General features: G+C 46.6%; 1 long non-coding RNA gene across 1 annotated transcript in view; it reads right to left on the bottom strand.

Annotated features, from left to right (window-relative positions):
* Window positions 1-11,456, bottom strand: part of LOC138843387 (uncharacterized) — a 38,051-nt gene extending 26,595 nt beyond the window's left edge. The window contains exons 1-2 of the long non-coding RNA XR_011378054.1: window positions 11,248-11,456; window positions 10,533-10,667 (exon numbers count right to left, since the gene is read on the bottom strand). This is a non-coding gene — a long non-coding RNA (uncharacterized lncRNA). The remainder of the gene's footprint in view (window positions 1-10,532; window positions 10,668-11,247) is intronic.
* Between the last annotated feature and the right edge of the window lie 9,114 nt (window positions 11,457-20,570).

Genomic DNA, 20,570 nt, shown 5'->3' with positions numbered 1-20,570 from the left:
ACAAGGTGTCTATATGGCTAAATGCCATTAAAATTACCATAACTTGGCTTTAGAACAAACATCTCGCTTAATGCTTCTGCACTTAAGCTTGATATTTACTTTGTAACCTTAACCTCTTAAACTAGTCAGGTGTCATTCCTGCTTTGTTCAAGGAAGTCGGGTGACTTGACAGTCACTTCCTGTCACAGAATGTCCCACCTGTTTACCTGGCTTATGACTCAAGTGTCAACCCTGGATAGCATGAGGCTTCCACTATGGGATCTCTTGGGACAAGATGGACTAAGTCACAAGCTTAGTTGTGTACACACTTGCATCAGACTGAAAGACCAAATACAAGAGGGTGGAGCAAATCTGTCGCTAGGAGAAATGGCAAAATATGCTCCATTTGGTGTGTGAGCCCATGTATCTGTCAAACCACATCAGTTGATGGCTGCTCTTGTACATGACCTACGCACCTTCTCCCCAGTAAAACCTGATTTAGAATGACTGTTTTAAGTGAGCCATTTGGACACTTGTCTCAAACTGGAACTTGAAGTTCTACTGAAATTAAGTCCAGTCTTAGTATAAATTGGAGAAAGCAACCACCTGTTATACCATGCAGGAATAACACTTCAGAGCTTTATCGCCTAATAGTTTGGCTTGAAGATAGACAACATGTGTAAGGTAGCCTTCATTAAAGGTGTTACTGTAAGAAGGGTTGAAGGAATGTTGGTGGAAGTGCCTCCCCCAGTCCTTGGCACACATCACTGAATGGCTGCTACTGTGCTTATTGAAGAGGTGTGATGAGTGACTCTACCTTTGTCCTCAATGTAGTCATATCCCTGTCTAGCTTTTTGAACTCTGACTTTACGGCTGTCAAGATGGTTGTCTTACAGACTTTGGATCTTTTAACCACTTACAATTCAGCAGCTGTTGCCTTTAGTCACTTTTTCCAACTATCCTGCGGTTTTAACACTATGAACCATAATGCAACTTGACTTCTCACACTGGGAAAGTTGAGCTTGTCTGAAAAGACTAAAGTACACGGGCACATAGGAGCTCATGGCAAGGTTTTCTTCCAGTGGCCAGGTGTTATATAGAAGGGAGCAGGGACAGAAGCACAGAAACATTCTTGGGGGGGGGGGGGCAGTCCAAGCAGCTTAGATCTTTAAGTAGGCTTTGCTGTGGTCTTGGAACAATCTTCCACTTTAGACAGTGAAGCATGCACTAACAACTCCAACTCGCTGCAGCAGGCAGTTTGGATTTCTTTGCCTGGGTCTTGGGTGTTTCTTCCACATCAAACTCAAGGAGCTACCATCTTCTAACTTCACCCTCTGACTCCCTCCTGATCCTTTCTGAACCGGGGTCTCTGCCTCTTAGACGCTGAAGGTTCCATGAAGGTCCTCCAGTAGTAGGAACTTGGGAGTCCTTCGGGCAATCAGACCTGGAGTGAGACTCGTGAAACTGACCCAAGACAATGGGCCACTATCGAGTAACAGCTGTGGGCTTTGGATCTTTGTCAATTGGCCTGTGAGCAACTTGTCCTGAGGGAGAACTTGTCTAGGTCAGGTAGCCTCAGCTGTGCTCAGCACTGCATTGAACGGAGACACCTATCAGTTTAAATAGGATGGCTCCTTGGACCTGCTGCTGTGGTAGGCCACTTTTTAAGTGGGGGCCTCCACACTTTGGGCTCAAATCTCAAGTTCGCGAAAGCAGTTTCAGGTACTTTTTTCATGGTTGCTAAGCGCCCTCTGTTGGCAGAAGTGCTTATAACAACGTCAAGCTCTGCAGTGCCTAAACGTACCTGAACAGGTGCCAAGAGGCCAAGCTTCAAACATGAAGCCCATTAGGTCATCTACCTGTGTCTTTGGTTTCATTGTTTGCCTCTAACTTGTTCTAGCATGGTGGCATTGACACTAAGTGACCATCATTCTACCCAGCTTCGAGTAACTATCACCATCAGAGGGATAGCCTAGGGGCAATAACAATGCAGGTGAACTGTGAACTTCCTAATGCCACCTACCTGACACTAACCTATTCAGGCCATCCAGGTAATGGAAGCCAACAGGGTTTCTTCAGTAAAGAAACTTACACTTCCCTCATACCTGGCCAGGCCTTAGCACCCATCTGATTACTAAGCCCCTTCTGTCAACTTCTAATTGCCTCTTAATAGCTAAAACTTCCCCATGACTTAAAGCAACTCTTAAGTCCCCAACTAATACCGTCCTTTGTCCTGGACCCTGTGTACTTAATCTGCTTGTTACGTATTTCCTCCAGACTGAAAGCAACGAAATTCTAGGTAGTCATGCACATGAAACATCAAATGGAAATGGTTTGTGAGCTGGTGCTGCAGCCCCCTCAAGACCATCTTCTGCTAGAACCATGTCTTGATCATGGGTCTCTACTTGACCCCTACTCATAATTGAAGTCCAGCAGTCCTTGTCCTAACCTGACAGAAGTCAGGATTGCCATAGCGGAAGGAGGAAATGATAGAAGCAGGTCAGACTGTCAAACAGCTCATTGCTAGCATGCACACTAAACAAAATGAACTAGACAACTAGGGATACACCTGCCTTCCTAATAACTAGACGTGAACTTGTACTCTTGGCTATCCCCCCCCCCCTTCCTCACTCTGCCCATGGTGGAAGAGATAGCCAATGTTTCTAATGTCTCCTGTAAGTGTAGTTCTAATACTACATACAACTTCTCAAACCTTAATGGGAACAAATGGTTATGTTCCAAGCCATCACTCAAGAACACAAGACTGCCCCTTGATCGATCCGACTCAGTATAGATACCCTACCCCGTGTCAGTGCCCTATATCAGCCGGAAGTAGCCAGAAAAACTGGTACTCCAATCTACACAGGATTGATGGAACAATGACTTAAGTCTCAGCCATTCTTAGGTTCTCATTACGCCTGACCTTAGACCAGGTCAGCTTGACCATGTATTTTTCCCCACCCCACCTCCTGTGTTGAGGTTAGAAAGCCCATGATAAAACTTGAACCTGTCTAGAGAAGTTCCCTTCCACCCCACTCTAGATCCTGAGCTCACCCTATGATATGTAAGGTCCAGCTGCCTGGAAGACTGGGCCCTCTGCCATGGGTTTGGTCTGTGCATATGATGGCAGTTGGTCAGCCACTTCAGTTTTTGAAAATTGGCTGTGGGTTTGTATCCAATCTACATCTTGATCCTCCCCTTTAGTTCTCGACCCTGTCCAGATTGCTTTGCCGTATGGTCAAGATACTTCATGTTGGAACTGGGTGTCTTGGATTGATAGGGCTCAATCTCTTGCCCTCAATACTGTCTCGTTCTTGAAGGCTCAAAACCTGGGCTTAAAGCTTGGGGTGGGAAGGAATAAGAATGCTTTCCAGAAGGCCTATGACAACTTCAAGAGTAGAAAGCCTGGTACAACCCAGACCACCTGATGAAAGCTTTATTCTGGTCTTCGTGGACCAACACTAGGTAAAAATGACATTGCTAGAACAAAGTATCAAACTGTTCTGAAATCTTAGTAACTACCCTGTTACTATGTTTACTAAGTTGTAACTGATGATACAAGTTTATCAAATAGTGTAATGTACATCATATGAAACCTAATATGACCACTTCAGTGTACACTTGGCTGACAGTAAATAGGGGGTCATGTAACCATTGTCCTCACAGGTCAGTAGGCCAGGCTCACTTGAACCACAAAAGACGTGAAAGCCATTGGAGTACAGATATCTTGTCTAACAGTTGTAATGCTGTAGCTATCTTATTCCGAAGACTTCTGATTACTTCAAAGGCAGAGTTAGAGAGGCAGATCTTCCATCTGCTGGTACACTTCCCAGATAGCCACAATGGCTGGATCTGGGCCAGGCCAGAGACGTGAGTCTCATCTGGGCCTACCATGTTGGCTGCAGCGGTCCAGGGACTCCAGGTGTTTTCTGCTTCCCCCGCCCCCAGGGAGGTGGATTGGAAGAAAGCAAGCAGCTGAGACTCGAGCTGCTAACCACATGGGATACCTGCATTACAGGTAGTGGCTTAACCCATTACATGAGAACACTGGCTCCCTCATTGTTTCAGCTTACAAAACTTTGTACATGGTTAGCAGTCGTAACTTACCAGCAAATAGTGATCTTCTGTAGGATAGATGGATTCCATATCTGAACTTATGTGGATCTGATGTCAATGCCTCACAAATGGGCATATTAAGAGTTCATCTAACTGATCAAGTTGCATAAGGCAAACACTACTTCTGACACTCATGCCTGTGACTGCAAGTTAATAGCATTTGGGAGCCTCTAGATCCTGTTGGAGTTTAGGTGTTGGATAAGAACGTGCATAACCTGATCCACTCGTCTTTCTAGTAAGATACTGCAAAAGTTGAGTTAAAGGACTTCTAAAACTGGGTCTACCTAGCTGTTTGGCGCCTTAAATGGTGACTGGTGGATTGACACTCGAGACATACCAACTACTAGAGCTGAGGTTGCACTAAGGAGGGTCTGGCATTCCTCAGAACTATACTTGAGCTGTCATGCCCCTGAATTCCAAGAGATGCTGATGGATGGGTTAGTCTGGCCCACTCGTTATAGTCCCCAGCCTTCTCTGTAATTCCTGCTCAACTGCAGTTTAGCCCATAAATGCACTCAAGCCAGGAGTGTGCTAAAACTGCAAGCCAGGTTGTTGCCTAAATACACTCAAGAGTCCTGGAGACATTCGCCTTGGAAATGGCCTGAGTTTTACAGGGAGACTCTATAACAGAGTGAGGGCACAGGCTCCGAGCCCAGCCCTGAGCTGCACTTCCTCCTATAGCCTGAGCACAACTAGGTAACCCTCATGTCTCAGCCCTTTGACTTGATAGCATTGTATGAGTAAGCCAGACAGTTGTCACTATCCCTGTGGCTATGATGGGGTACTCCTGCCTCTAGGTAATCAACTTCTTGGCCTTGCACTGAACACATGGCTTGACATTGCGGTTAAGTCTAGGATCTTCTATGGTGGCTAAAACTCACAGCCTATGTACAAGCAGTCTGTAGCTCTGGCCAAGTGTGGAGGTACTGTTGGAAGACTTGATCTCCTGGCAGATAGGTAAAGGGACTGCCAGAATGGGCTTAAAGCCCTATAAACTCTGACTGCAGTTCGGGGAAACTAGGAAGAGCTTGAAAGGAACAGACAGACCTTAGTGTCCAATGTCTGGACTGGGCCAGGCCAAGTCCTGGAGTCTGCAACTGTGTGTGGGGTGGTAGGAGCCCAAGTAGTTGGGTTGTGCCACCTTGCAGTTTCTAAAGCAGAAACTAGGACTTGAACCAGCACTTGGCCATGGAATTACTGGCATAGCAGGTGGTAGCTTAAACTGCCATACCACAGCTGGTTGCTCCGAGTTTGGCTATAGTTGGTTTTCTTGTCCAAGATTAGAACAAGTCATTGTGCACTGATCTCCTGGTCTGATTGGGGGAGGTCCTCAGTGGATCCAGGGTATGCTTGAAGATGGTGTAGTACTTAGGTCTCAAGCATCAGCATCCTTGTACATAACGTTCTCCAACTACATTGAGTGGTCCGTGTGGAAGAGACTTGCGTGGCATACAAACTGGAATACTAGGAAAACATGGAGTTTGTGGGAGGAGGTCCCAGTCTTGAGGGATGAGGTTGTCATAGACCTAAGCACAAACCAGTAGGTGATATGGCTTCCTGGATAGAAAGCTGTGCTCTAGGATGTGCCTGTTGGCCTACAGGATACAATGTCCTTGAAGACAAAGGGGGCTTGCAAGGGAGCAGCAGACTTGGATGACATGTTCATGTGGGGAGAAACAAATGTCATACCAGGAAAAGGATAGGAAAGATGGGTTACTTGGCTTCATGTCTAGAGTGGCTAAGCATCACGAGTGACACCTCTAACCCCAGGGTCTAGAGGCAATTACACGTTAACTGAGGTGTAACAAGCCAGCAATGATCTCGATACAAATGGGACCTATTCTACACTGGCAGGACTTGGCAACTGACCCCTTGTTTCTGCTCATGTTCTACTTAACACAAGCCCCAGCAACTGGATTACAGGTTCTCAAATGGCTTCACACAAGTAGGTTCTCCCTAGCTTGTGAAAGGCAAGACTGAGGGATGTCATTAAGCTCTTGGATCATAGGACAGAATGAAATAGGGTGCCTAGGCCAAGTGGAAATGGGGACAGTAAAAGGAATACCTGAGGACTAAGAGGAGGAATCAGATGTCCGGCTCCACTAGGGCTAGAACACCTTGAAGTGGGTATTTGGGCAGAATGACCAGGCAAAGGCACTTTGAGCCTGACTATCATCTGCGTTGTGTGCAGTACTAGCTGTGCCAGTCTTCAATTGACGTGGAATGTCTCAGCTGTACTAAAGACAGCCGACTTAGGTCAGTGTACACTATCAGTGGTATTCTAGCAGTGGAGTGCCCTAGTGGTATTGTCCTGGAATACTTGACCAACCTCTAAATCTGCTGAATAAAGCACAACATTGAAGCCCACCTCCCACCCACCCAAGAGGTTCTTAAACTTGCAACTATTCCAGAACACTTGATGTTCTCTCAGGGTGATCTTGCCCTTAGTTATCAAACTTGTTACAAAATAGAACAAAGACTAAGTTGTACACATGTCTCCCTCCCTGTAATCTTGCCTCTGAAATCCATACAAAACATTTCCAACCCAGTGGCATAGCTGGGGCTGAGCCAGGCACTGCTTCCAGGTCTCCCTCGTGGGTGGTGGGAGCTAAAGCACTTGGGGCATCTTCATTTCCAGACACTAGAGGGGAGCTGGGTCAGGAGCAGCTGGGACTAGAACCAGTGCCTGTACATGATGCCAGTGCCACAGGTGGTGACTTTAAGCTGACTGGAGCCAGTGCTGTGGAGTAAAGTTTCTTCAGGTGTACGTCAGCTTTTCCTCCCAGTACCAACTGGGGGGGGGGGTTGTGTGTGTGCCCAGAGTACCTTAAGAGTCCTTTGGGATTGGAAGCAGACTTAGGAAGTCAACACATCCTTCTGCAGAAGTTAAGCTTGAGGCATGAAGTCTGTTCTAGCTCCTGCTTTCTTATCTCGTGGGCTCCCCTGCCCATCTTTCCAAGTAGAAGACTTGAGTTACTGGGGTTGACAATACACAGGACATGTTGGGTGAACCTTCTACTGAGTGGCTTGTCCTTGAACACGTCTTGAATTGCTAAGTGAGCAGAGTTTGATCACATCTTTAGCCTCGCTAAAGGAAACCTGAGCTTGACTTGATTGTATAACAAAGCTAGTCTGACCCTACAAACTGAAGCCTAGCTCACAAGTGGCATAGAACCATGTGGGGAGAAAATGGAATCTCCTAAAACCTCCAGTCTAGGCAGAGTTGCTCTGGGTCTATCAAACGTGCTGTACATTGCTTATGTCTCTGTGGCCCCATGCAGGTGTACAAAATGAAGACTAGGCTGAGGATTTGCCATACTTCCAGCTACCCTGTGATGGTATACAGCCTTGGAGCTATAAAGCCCAGATCTTCACTGCATGGCAGAATATCGCTGTCCCAGGCAGACTTGAGCTCAACCAGGTCCTGATGCAGTATGGAAGGGAGTCTGGTGTTAAGTTACCACAGTCTCACAGAAGGTTGTCATAGGAACTCCACACAAACACTTCCTTCCTATATGCTACTTATGCCCACCACATTTGGCTTCCCAAAGCACCCACGTAGGTACGATCTCTTGGGTGCATGGAGCCTGTTAAGACTTGGCCTAACTGGAAGATCCTGGGCCACTGAACCCGTTATGTACCCTACTGTGAACTGAAGAGGACATTTGTGGCTGTGGGGAGCAACTCGGACTAGACTAAGTTACTGGAATTAAGACTTATTCTACGCATCTGCTCTCCCACAGTATGGCGTTGGGAGAGGAGGAAACAGCTTCTACACAGCTGCCTCCAGTTCAACCAATAAACTGTAGGACCTGCTCCTGATTGGAGAGCAGCGTGCTCGGCGTGTGGGTAGCAGAGTTGGGATTGGTGGAAGAGGACTACAAAGGAGGAAAGAGACAACATGCACCAGGGAACATCTATCTGAAGGAACATCTGAGCAGCCCCCGAGAGAGCCAGCCGGCAGTGTGCCGCTCCCCCGCGGAAGTGGGGAAAGTGGCAGGGGGCACCGCCCCTCCACGGAGGTGAAAGGGACGGTAGCCAACCCGGGAAGAACCAGCAGCAAACCAGGGAAGGGCCGAGCAGACAAAACAGCGCAGGGTCCTGTGTCGTTCCTCCACGAAGAGGGGGAGCAACATAATGGTGCCGTGACTCGGATAGGAAGCCTAGGCTGGGTCTAGTGTCGCTCCTCCACGAAGAGGGGGAGCGACAGTGGCTCCTCTGCCCATGCTGCACTTGAGTTTTAAACAGTCTCAAGACTAGGCTGGGGCATCTAAGGACTTGAGCTCAGTCGGTTTGGGAGTGTCAAACTGGATAACTTGCTAGAAAAACTTACCTAATGGATAAACTTGAAGGGGGAGTGTGGGGAAGGTTAGTAAGATCTGTGAGAAACTGATGCTGTCACGGAAGTGGTAGCAGTTGAAGACTAAGCAGGACCATCTTAGAGCCACTCTGAGAACATGTTGACATTGAGGAATTTGTAAACCGAGTGGGTTCAGACCAGTTTGACAAGAGTCTGTAGGTCTACTTGATTTCGTTTTCAGAGGGGTGAATGCAGAACTAGGATATGGATGCAGAGGTAGGCAGTCCTAAAAGCAGTACTGTATGTCTGGGTACTCAGGACTTGTGTGCAAGCAATGGATGGTAATGGCAGTGAAGAGATGAAGTATAGGAGGTGGCAGGGGAAAATCCTAACCTGTCTGTAGGTGTAACCTTAATGAAAGACCAGGAAGGCAGAAGAACCTTAAACCACAGTACAGCTCTACAGCACAACTTGCCTGACTGAGGGGAGGTTACTGTCTTTGGATCCCTTCTGTTGGGTGTCACTGAGGGCTTCATAAGTGCTTCATAATTCATACCCATCCTGACACATCCCCATTCCTGCACCTGAACAACCTTTGATTTCAGCTTCCTTGCAGGCTGCCAACCAGCTAGGCCATTGACAACTGCTCATGCATACACATGCCTTATTTTGGGCTCTTCACCCTCTAGAGTAGGTGACCCTATACTCACTGAAGCTATACTTAAAACCAGGCCTAATACTTAGAACTGTGTACGGTTCTCCTGTATAGGTTTACTCACAGGATATACAACTTAATGTGAACGACAACCATGTATCAGTGGCACTAGGACATGGCATTATGTAGTATCATGTCTCCACTTGGACAGGGACAGTTCCAAAACTTGGAATTGGCCTTGCTAACATCTTACACCAAGTGCCTACGGTCAGGATTGTCAAATGATGAGCCTACTAATGTCAACTACATGTTGAAATTGGAAGCAATGTCTCAGTGACTTCCCAGACCAAGGAGATCAGCCAGCAGCCAAATACAAGCCAGAAATCCATCTACCACCTGCTTTGGCCTCTTAACATGTGGCCATGACTTGGTCTCTTGAACAGTGCCAACTCAAATCCTGTGCCGGGGCAACTGTAGAGACTCCTTGAGAATAAATGGGTACAAGAACCCTTGACCAGCTGGTCTGGTTCTCTAGATACCTGTAGAATTCCTGGTAGTCAAATGCCTGTTTCTGGAAGAACTGGAAGATAAACACTTGAATAACATGGTAGTGACAGTGATGCCAATACTAAAGGGCAGCGAAATCGGTAACAAGAGTAGGGTGGGGAAGAACCACAAAGTTCAGTGCTCCATGTGGAAAATGAAGTCCACAAAAGGTGGTCGGTCCATGAAGACCAAAGCTTAGTTTCTGGGAAGTTAGCACCATCCTGGTGAGGGAAGGGGCTCTGGCAAGTTAGAGCGCTGTACTTAATGGTAGTTCTAGGCAAGGCAGTGTCCCAGCAACATCTCAACCAGAATAACTATGGCATTGGGAACTGGAAACGTAACAATGCAGGACATAATCGAGTTTCTAGTGACTTTATGGTTGCACCATTAACTGGGGAAACAGGAACTGACTTGGTGTACCACCTGATCTTAGACTTAAGATCTAGTAAACATCCAGCTTTAGTTCTAACCAACTAGAGTACTGGTACCTCCTACTTGGAGACTCGAGCTCCGTTTGAGCCTACTACCAGGTCTTGATGCGAAGCAGAATTATGTGACATGGAAAGTTTGTCATAGAACTCTAGCTATGGTATGGGTCTGTATCGCAATACTTCACCATTATGTGACCTTGTAGCCTAGGAAGTAGGGGATCTTAGACTATAGTCTGGACTGCCTTCAGTGATGTCACTGGTCCTTATCAGAGCCATGTCACTTATCAAGGCATGGATAAGTTAGGGTGGAAACTCCCAGTGTACTGCCTTTCCTATGGTCTCTTGGATGTTAACTTTGGCACCAGATGTCTGAGTCACATGTACTCACTATCCTAGTCTTAGTGATGGAAAACTCACTCAATCCACTGAGGGTCATGGGGACTCCTCATGGGGTTAGTGCTTGACCTGGTAGGTTGTCTGGGGATGATGGATATGTTCAGCTGACCTGTAAGTCTCTCAGCTGCTGCTTAAGAGATCGGATCTTATACCAAGTAGCATGGTACTTCATCGGACGTCTAATCATCTTGACTTAATTCTGCAGGCTTCTAGGAGGAAGATGTGAGAAAGTAGCTGGGAGGACCTGTAGGGTAAAGATAAAACCTGAGCAGGTACAACAGTGTGGCAGAGGTTCCACAGTAACTTAAATTTCTTGACAGAGTGGACAGTGAGACAAAGGTCTTCCTTAACCATTGGTTCACTCCCAATGGCAGATGCAGCTGGCACATGGCTGTGATCCGGAGCCAGGTGCTTCCTCCTGGTCTCCCATGTAGGGGCAGGGCCCAAGCACTTGGGCCATCCTCCACTGCACTCCCGGGCCATAGCAGAGAGCTGGCCTGGAAGAGGGGCAACCGGGACAGAATCTGGTGCCCTGACCGGGACTAGAACCCGGGGTGCTGGCGCCACAGGCGGAGCATTAGCCTAGTGAGCCATGGCGCTGGCCCCATGGTAACTTCTGTCTCAATTTTGTTAAAGGAACGAACCCAGTGGCTGAGTAACAGCTAGTACACAAGACGCCCCCCCCCCCCCAACACTCCCCTAGAACTTTAAACTTGTACTCTAGAAACTTAATACATGTTCGGGATTGTAGTGGCTTCCCCCCCCCCCCCCCAATAACCTCCCTCCCACCCGCAACCATCCCATCTCCCACTCCTCTCCCATACCATTCAAGATTCATTTTCCATTATCTTCATATGTAGGGGATTACTTAGCATGTACTGTACATGCTAAGTGAAGATTTCAGCAGTTTGCACCCACACAAAGTATAGAGAACTGCTCAAAGACTAATTGTACCATTTAACTCGCATAGTACAACACATTAAGGACAGAGGTCCTACATGGAGCAGGTGCACAGTGACTCCTGTTGCTTTAACAACTGACACTCTTGTTTATGCCATCAGTAATAGCCCTAGGCTCTTGTTATGGGTTGCCAAGGCTATGGAAGCCTCTTGAGTTCGCTGACTCCGATCTTAGACGAGGTCATAGTCAAAGTGGAAGCACTCTCCTCCCTTCGGAGAAAGGTACCTCCTTTGGCCCGATCTTTCTACTGGGATCTCGGATCGTTCATGTAGGTCACTGTTTTGCCCCAGTGTCTTGGCTTTCCATGTGTTAGAAACTCCTGTGCCTTTTTAGCTGGATCTGAATGCCTTAAGGGCTGATTAAGGCCAGTGTGCTGTCTAGGGCATCTGCCAGTCTGAGTCTGCTGTGTATCCCGCTTCCTATGCTGGGTCATTCTCTCCTCAATTCTATAATAGACACTAGTCTTGTTTATGTGATCCCTTTGACAATCCTGTCTATGATCTAAGAACTTGAATTCATCACTTTGACTAGTAAGATGGCATTGTGCATGCCACCTTGATAGCCCCCTAGAACTTGAAGGCAACTGGCTGGACCAGGATCGGTGTATCAGCCTTGGACAAAATATCTCCAGTCACTTAATCTTAAAATTCCTACTTGCTTTCACTCTGCCTTTGGAACTTGGCCTCTTGACCTCTAAACGGTCATGATTCCTCAAGTTATTAAACTAAAATTCCCTGCAGGAGACTGGATGGAGCTTTGGGAGGTGGTTGTTAGTCCTAGGCTTAAAACAGTTCTGAGGTTAATGTTTCTAACCTAGATCTTGGATACCTTATCTGAAGCTCTTGCTGTTCACTACAACTTACTAGTCAACATGATAGCTTAGAGAAGACTAAACCAAGCTCTTGCTGAGATCCTATCATGGTCTTCACTTACTGATATCCACTTCACCAGTGTCTAAACCTGAAAATGGAAGTTGGATGTCTTTGGGTTGACTAACATGTAGGAGGTGGTCTTGTAGTACAGAAAGCTGAGTAGCCTCCCTGGCATTTAGCAACTAGATAGCACCATTGTCTTTGAAGACAAAAATACCGGCAGATATTGCCAAGTGTGCTCTGGGAAGTAGCGGTGGGATAAATCTGCTTTCCATGACCTGACTACAGAACCATTGTAAACCTTAACTGAAAAGACTTCATTTTTAGGCTAAAATCAATGTCCTATTTACCTAGCCTCTAGCTTTCAATTTTCTTGACCCATGTATCTTGTATATCTGACCTCAGATCTTTTAGACCTACAATCTCCTATCCCAATCAACTTTGCTTCTTGGGCTCTGTCTAGGACACCCCCCCGCCCCCGCCAAGTTAACTTGTTCAACACATCCAGAAACGAACCTTACCTTATTCTGGTAAGGTAGACTAGTACTTCAAAGTTAAGACAATGGAGCCAGGAGACACAGTACAGAATAGCCTTACCTGTCTGGGCTGTGTTGTGCCTGGACAGCCTTGCTGTCTACAAAAACTCCAGACTGCTTTAAGCAAATAGACCCAGTAAGCCATCTAAATAGTTGTAGATGGCTTAGTATATCTACACTATGGCTTGCTGGCGGAGTGACTCCCATGTTGCATAAGAAACCATCTGCCAAATGTAGACCTAAAACCAAACATCCTAGGAAATGGTGTTTAAAGTGTCAACTCGGCTGTGTTTTCAAAGCTCTAGTAGATGAATGAGATGGCTTTGGGAACAGGCCAATTCTTGGATCTAAAGCCACTACTGGTCCCCTCTACTGTGTCGGGTAGATGTACGTTGAGCTTCTAGGAGTGTGTGAAGAACCAGTTCTAGGAACTTGGAGGAATAGCTTCCTCTATGCGTGTAAGAGGGTAATGTTGAACTACAGTGAAGATGAGAGCAAGGGTAATGAGCCAGAGTTTTCCACATGTGTTTGCTGTGGTCAGTCAGCTTTTGAATCAATGCGTTTACCAGGATACCTGTACTCCCAAAGCAACTAGGCTACCACTTGACATGGGTACTGCATCATGGTGTTACCTGATGGTGTGGTCTCAGGGCTGTGTATCGGGCAGGATCCAGTGCAAGAACTCCATCCAGTTAAAGGGACCCTGGCTATTACCAACACTAAAATACCAAATAAGGATGAGTAACACAAACAGCTTTCCTTCCTAGCACCTCAAATGTGACATAAGAGGTACACAACTAAATGGCCTTTGCTTTATGCACACCTTCAAAGTGATTCTGGAAAACAAGGTGACCTTCACCTGTGACTAGACTTTGCAATCGAGTCTCATGAGCCTGACCACTCCTGCTCACAGGCACAGAAACCCTGGTGGAACAAGACGAGGTTGGATAACCTATGCCTAGCATGGCACAGGGAGATTCAGCTTAAGCTTGCATTCTTGGCTTGCCTTAAACTGCACACCCTGCTCTGCCTCAAAGCTTTGTATATCACTGTAAGGAGGCTTTCCAGTAAATGGTCTGAGAAACTTGGCAGAGAGCCCTTGATAGATGCTTGGGCTATGGGTTGGGTGCCTGTGGTAGAAAGTTGACACGTGATGGAACTGCAATGCAGCTGTAGGTGCCCTTGGTGTCGAGACTTGGGCTTGAAACAATACAATGGACTATGCTTGTCTTGACACTGACATCAGTATTTGAGTATACTGGTCAGTTGGCACACTGACAGTCAAAACTCAATGGTTGGTTCCAAACAACCTGTTACGGCAGTTGATCCCCAGAATGTAGTTAACACCGGTTATATCCCTTACACATTGACTAGAATAACTGCTGATAGACAGCCTGTTCCATGGAGCAGGAAGTCTAGGAATCTGAACCTGCCTATACATGATACAGGAAAGAACCTTATTCTGGTAAGGTATGTTAGTACTTCAAACTTCTCCCTGTGTTTCATGTGATGTCTTGAATCCCTTGGTTGCTGCAAAACTGTCTACTCACTGCTGAGGTACTCCATAGTAAACTTTACCTATACAAATTCCTGCTGCAACTGAAAGCGAGCAGATGCTGCATGATGTTGGGCTAATGACTGTCAAACAGACCCATACCTTGCTTACAGACGTCTGGCTTTAGGGGTCCAAAATATTCTAACACTTGATCCATTGGAACCTTGACTGTCATCCTGGAAGTCATCAAATACTTGAGACAACACCTGATGCTCCGGGCACAAATCAAGTGAGCCATGATGTGATAAAGTGACAAACCATGTCCTTGCCAATGCATAGAACACATGAGTAGCACATCAAGGGAACACAGCACATCTGGGAACAGTGAGCCATTGGCTCAACTTCCAGGTGCTATATTCTAGAAGATACAGTACATTCCTGTATGGTATACGAGGATACAGGAATGCTTTCCTGAAGACTTGATCAGCTTCTGTGTGTCTACACTTGCAGTAAGGCATGTTAGGGTTTGTAGTCTGATCATCTGACCCACTTAGCCTAAAAACTGAGCTTCCTGACTTAAGATGGCATTCAAGACTGGTCCATGCTGCTTCTGTAATATTGACTCCTCCACTGGCCTTGAGACAGGAAGATGCGTTGAATCCTGTGTAGATCCACATGTCACACTTCTGACCAAATTCTGTTTAGGCTGTAGACCAGCTGTTGCTTATCACTGTCCCCAAGATTAGTGCAAGAGGTGGTACCTGGGGCTGCTTGATAAGTTGTATACTTGCCAGACATTTTCAGTATAGACTAGTACTCCTATACTTTGATCACAGGCCATGTGACCTATATCGTACCCTGCAACCTGAATTTGGTGCAGAGCTGTTCAGCCTCATTCAAGATTAGGAACTTTACAAGTAGAAATAATCCATACTTCAAGCTTATGGCTCCAGACTCCCCAGGTATAGGGATAATGTGTCGAAGCCAAATGACAAGGGACTTCAACTGCACTGGCAAAACACCTTGACAGCAACAACTTCTGAAGAAATGGGACTGTGGCGTGCCTACCCCAGCAACCCATGAAAAACCACACCTGAAATGGGTGGTATGGTACCTTAAGGGAAAAGAAATACACTAAGCATGGGAAGTAGATTTGAAAAGGAACCCACAATCTAAGGGACTTCAAGGGTAAAATGCTAACAATGTTTACCTTGCTGCATCTTGTCAAATACTGCACCAGCAGACCATCAGTCTTGATGTGCTATTCATGAGCTTGCCAAGTTCAGAATGTTGTAAAACTTCAGACCTCTCACACTAGCCCCTGACAAGTATGCTCATGCCTCTTGAACCTTCCGGATATTATCAAATGATGAGTGATGTAATACTGGTAAGTTAACTAGCTGGTTCTGCTTCTGGATGGTGCAGTCTTGGACTGAGGGAGCAGGGAGATGCTGAGTAGAATGTGTAGTCTCTCTAACCCACTAAATGGTGCTTGAGCTGCTGAAAACTGGAGTTGGTTGTGATGGTGGTAGTAAAACACTAGTGCTTGCCACAATTAGATGGCCATTAGCTTAGTGTACTGACTTGGAGTGGAGAGGCAGTGGCTAAGACTTGGAGTAGAAAAACCTTGGCTTGGTTAGCATCTGCATGCCAACTTTCTGGTTGGGATTACTGAGTCATAGGGAATTCAAGAGCTCTGGTGTCTAGCAGCAAGTTACCATGAGGATGGCCTAAACCTTACTAGAGACATTTGTTAGGTATGAAGCTAATGCAGTGCCTTGAAGTTGAAGCCCAAACCATAGAATAGAAATCTTATGATATTGAATGTCAGATCTTTATGGAGCCTGACTAGAACTTAAAGGGTATGTTGGCAGGGCTTAAGACTTCTGTCTTGACAGCTCCAACTGCTCTAGGCTGTCCCTTGGCTCACGGTTCCTGACCATTCTAAAGTCAGCAATGCAGTGTTAGGCAACATCACACTGACACTGCCATCACTAGTCTAAGGACTCTAGGAATCCAACTTCTTACACTAAGAACCTGGGATCATTATCTAAAGATGACCCAACTAATAAGCTTTATTTCACCTGCAACTTAACACGAAAGGGCAGAGTGATAGTGTTAGAGACTGATCCTCCATCCACCAGTTTATTCTCCCAAATAGCTGTAATGGCTAGGGGTGGCCCAGGCCAAATCCAGGAGTGAGGAACTTAGTCACCTATGAAGGTGGCATCGGACCAAGCACTTCGGCCACCTTTTGCTTTACAGGTACACTATAAGGAGCTAAACTAGAACGGCCAGGACTTGAACCAGCCCTCAAACACAGGATGCCAACAACAGAAGCAACAGCTTAACCTGCTGTGCCATGCCATCCACACAATCTACAGTCTAAATTCTATGCCACAAAACCAATGTCACGGATTCTGAAAGCTATGATCCCACAAAGCTGTGATATCTGCATACCACAGAATGCTGATGACTGATCCTTACCAGAAAAGGGACACGGATCCACAAAAGGCCTCGTTGAGCTTAGTTGGTAGTGCTGGTGTCACTGAGGCATAAGCACTGGGTACTCCGATCACTATAGGCATGGACTCAAAAGGCATTGGGTGCTCCCCAGATAGACGCCAAAAGAGATGAATTCCGTGGTGCCTCTACAGGATGTCATGAACTGCCTTCTGGTCTTTGCTTTAACCTGTGAAAGTTTGACAACACAAGCTGGCTTATTCTATGGTTTGGCTTTGGCTTGAGTTACTGTTAATGGGGCTACTTCCTAGCACTCGGGTTCCTATACAGAAAAATGGGAGTTAACTGGCTCGATAACTCCCTTGTAGTCTGACCTTCATAGCTGTGGTATTGGGCATTGTTGCCCTTCAGATTGAGTGCTGCGTCCTTCAGTTTCTCAAGTTTGTGTTAAATGCACTTTCTAGTGGAGCTGAAATGATAGTCCTGGATGTGCTTACTCTGTGCCTGTTTGGCTCAACAATAGAAATAACTCAGTACTGTCTCAAAATACCTAGAACTAGTGGTGTTGGAATACCTGGGCAATTGAACTGAGCCCTGGCACTCAATCTTTAAAACGAATACCAGATGAGTTACAATAAGAACTGAGCCATGATCGGTTTTGATCGTTGTAGCATGAACCAAGGACAGGAATTGATAACTATCAGTCCCTGGAAGGGTTTATGATTGCAGTAGGAAACTGTTGAACAAACTCCCTACCTTTTAGGGAACTTCTTTAAGTCAAGTGAAGGATGAGACTGTCTAGTTAAGCTTCACAGGTGACATAGGTAGATCTCATATAACCACACTATACTCTGCTGCTTCAGTAGAAAAACTGACACTTGAAACATTCCCCTGTAAAGTAGGCTTATTGGACATATCGCAGAGGTAGACTTGATCAGCTCAGCGATAGAATCGGGATCCACTTAGTTTTTTTGACCAAAAACATACCCAAGGGCCATTACATTATGAAAAATACCTCACTGACAATCCTGGTATTCCAGTCAGCAGAAAGGAGCACTAACCTTGCCATCGAAGAATATGGACTACAAGATATACAACTACGGATTCGGATTCAACTGCAGAATTGAGTCCATGGGGTAACAACCAAGAGGCTAGACACTGCCTTCTACTGGGTTGGGCAGATGTGGACGTTCAATCTAGGAACTCAAAAGGAAGTAACATACCCACTAAGCTCGACAACATACTGTTTGTAGGGAACTACCAATACTGAAAGGATTCTTGAGACTTGGGATGGCAGACTTACAATGGGGATGAGTAGGTGGGCTGCAGTAGTGGACATGTTGAAGGAAATCGAGGCCATATTTCTAAAGGCTATGTGAAGATCATGCAGGGTGCTCTTGGACAGCAATCCTTGGGTACAGATCAATAGCAAGAGCAGTGTCAACTGAGATTGAACACTGAGTAGTTGGGCAGATGTCCTCGTAAAAACTGCTTTCCACAGTAGACTCAGCAAGGCTGTTCTGGCACTCTTATGGAGAGTGCAATAGTGGTTAACCACGTTATACCAGACTTAAACCAACTCTAGAAAGAAGATGGGAGACAGACTGGGTGTGGCTCTACAGCTAGAGGAGGCTGCTGGTTCAGAGGCTCTGACACCCAGGGGTGCTCCCTGGTGTTGAAGTAATGTGGGTGACAAAGCTTGGTTACAAGGCAGTGAACTGCTTCTATAAACACAACTGTTAGACACATCATGCAGTGGGAAAAATGCATCTACTGACCAACAGGGGACTTAATTATGTGGCAATCAGGCTTCTAAGACTGAGTTTGAAGCCAGAAGCTACTGGCAGACTTGTCCAAACATTAGGTGGGGATACTAGGTAGGTGAACAAGGGGATAGTCCAAAGTTCTCAAAGGGGTGGAACCTGACGGAGGGGGATGGGATGTGGGCACCTGATATGGGTGGAACAGGCAGGGGTCAATGTGTGCCCTAGCTTAATGACCTGGGGTAGAACTTGAAGTTGGATGGATGCCTTGTCGAAGGATTGGAGACCCTGAGCCACTGCAGCTGCTGGAACTGCTCAGGTAGCCCTCCTGGCCCTAGACTTCAGAAGGCTAGGGTGAGTCAAACATGAGAACTTGGACAGTAGGCCATAAGAACCCCACCCCAATCCACATGAGGGGTTGAAGAGGTTTGCCCAATGTTGGCTAGAGAAGGCAAACTGGCTATTGGTGCCATCAGCCAGGGCAGGTGATCCTGGATTATCCATGATCGGGATGAAGGGGGGGGGGTAGGGTTTTACAGGGCTGTCCAGTAGCCTCCTGGCAGCAGCATTGGGAAACCTAACGAAGCAAAAGCTACGCTGGAAGTGGCAGGTGGTCGGTGGAAAGGTCTTGGGTCACAGTGGTGCTAGGGATGAGGTGTATGTGGCCCCCATAGGGGCAAAGGTCACTGGAGTGCAAGGGACTGCACAGCCCCATCTTTGGGATGGTGGGTCAGGCTGTAGGACTTGAAGGTACAATGAGCAAACTGGCACTCTCCCTGTACTTTTGAAGCATGACTTTCCTCAAAGGGGCAACACAGCATTCCTAGCAGCTGTAGTGGCTGCTTCTAGGAGCACCAGCTGCTCTAAGTCTCAAGCAGCTGTCCTGAGCTCAGGGCTGGGGTTGGCTTGCTCTTGAGGGAGCTGAGGAGCTGGTCCTGAGTAGGATGAGTACCTCCCAGAGAAGCCTGTACCAGCAGGGGTGTCCACTAGGAAGTATCATGAGAATACATGGCAGCTGACCATGCTGTCCTTGTGTAAAACCTGGCTTAAGTAGAAAATGGTGGTCCTCCAGGGCACTTGGGAGGGTGACGGTCTGGGGCATTATGAAGGTTCCAGTGTGGAGAAGGCACAGCCTTGGGCTCTGGGCTCCTACATACCTGCTCCTGGCAGCTTTTCCCCCTCTTAAACTGCACAACTTTCACAAAACTGTAAGAGTAAACAGCCTATCAAAGTAAATGATCACACTGTGGGAAGTCCTAATGGGTTTCCTCTTAGGAAAAACCTGGAAATCAAACCTGAAAAAGCACCAGAGCTTAGACACTGGAAGAATGTCCAAGGTGATGAGTACATAGGGCATACTACAGAAGGATGCAAGCAAAAACCGATACCTTGAACACAGGTGGAATTGGCAGAGTAACGAAGTTGGAGAACCAAGACTTGAGGTCCTAGGATTTGAAGGCAAGTATTAAGCATCAGCCTAAAAATAGCACCAGGCCACAATAGCTGAATCAGAATTAGGACTGATAACTTCAGTCTACTCCTAAAGGCTTACTGTAGCTTGGAAACTGTAAACAGACTACACTTCAGAACATAGTCCTTACAGCAACACATGGATGTCAGGAGTGAGGCTAATGGGAAAGACAAGTTTAATGCCTGTGACTAAACATCAGGTTGCCAGCAGAGGGCTCCTAGCCTCTATTGTCTCCACTACTCAGAATGAGACTTCTGGTGTACAGGTTTGCCTTTCACTCTAACCGCAACAGTACGCTGCCAAGGCAGCTTTGTGTCGGTGCATGCTTTCCTGCAAGACAAGGTCTTCTGGAATAAGATCTTGAGCTCCGTACATGCTAGCCTATAGCTGGCTTAGCAACTGTTAGAGGGGATACAACCTGAGGGCTTGCCTGGCTCATGGAGGCCATGCAGATGATAGCCAGTAGAAACACTGTTACACGCACTACACATCCTAGCACTGCCTCCTAGTAGGAACAATGGTCTGAAGAAAGGACTCTAATGGTCTCCAAAGCAAGGGCTTCTGGAACATCTTGTCAACAGCTTAGT

The sequence above is a fragment of the Oryctolagus cuniculus genome, chromosome 8 (genome assembly GCF_964237555.1).
Source record: "Oryctolagus cuniculus chromosome 8, mOryCun1.1, whole genome shotgun sequence".
In the NCBI taxonomy this organism is placed as follows: Eukaryota; Metazoa; Chordata; class Mammalia; order Lagomorpha; family Leporidae; genus Oryctolagus; species Oryctolagus cuniculus.
The sequence above is the reverse complement of the archived record's forward strand: the minus strand, read 5'-3'. Positions and strand labels throughout refer to the sequence as shown.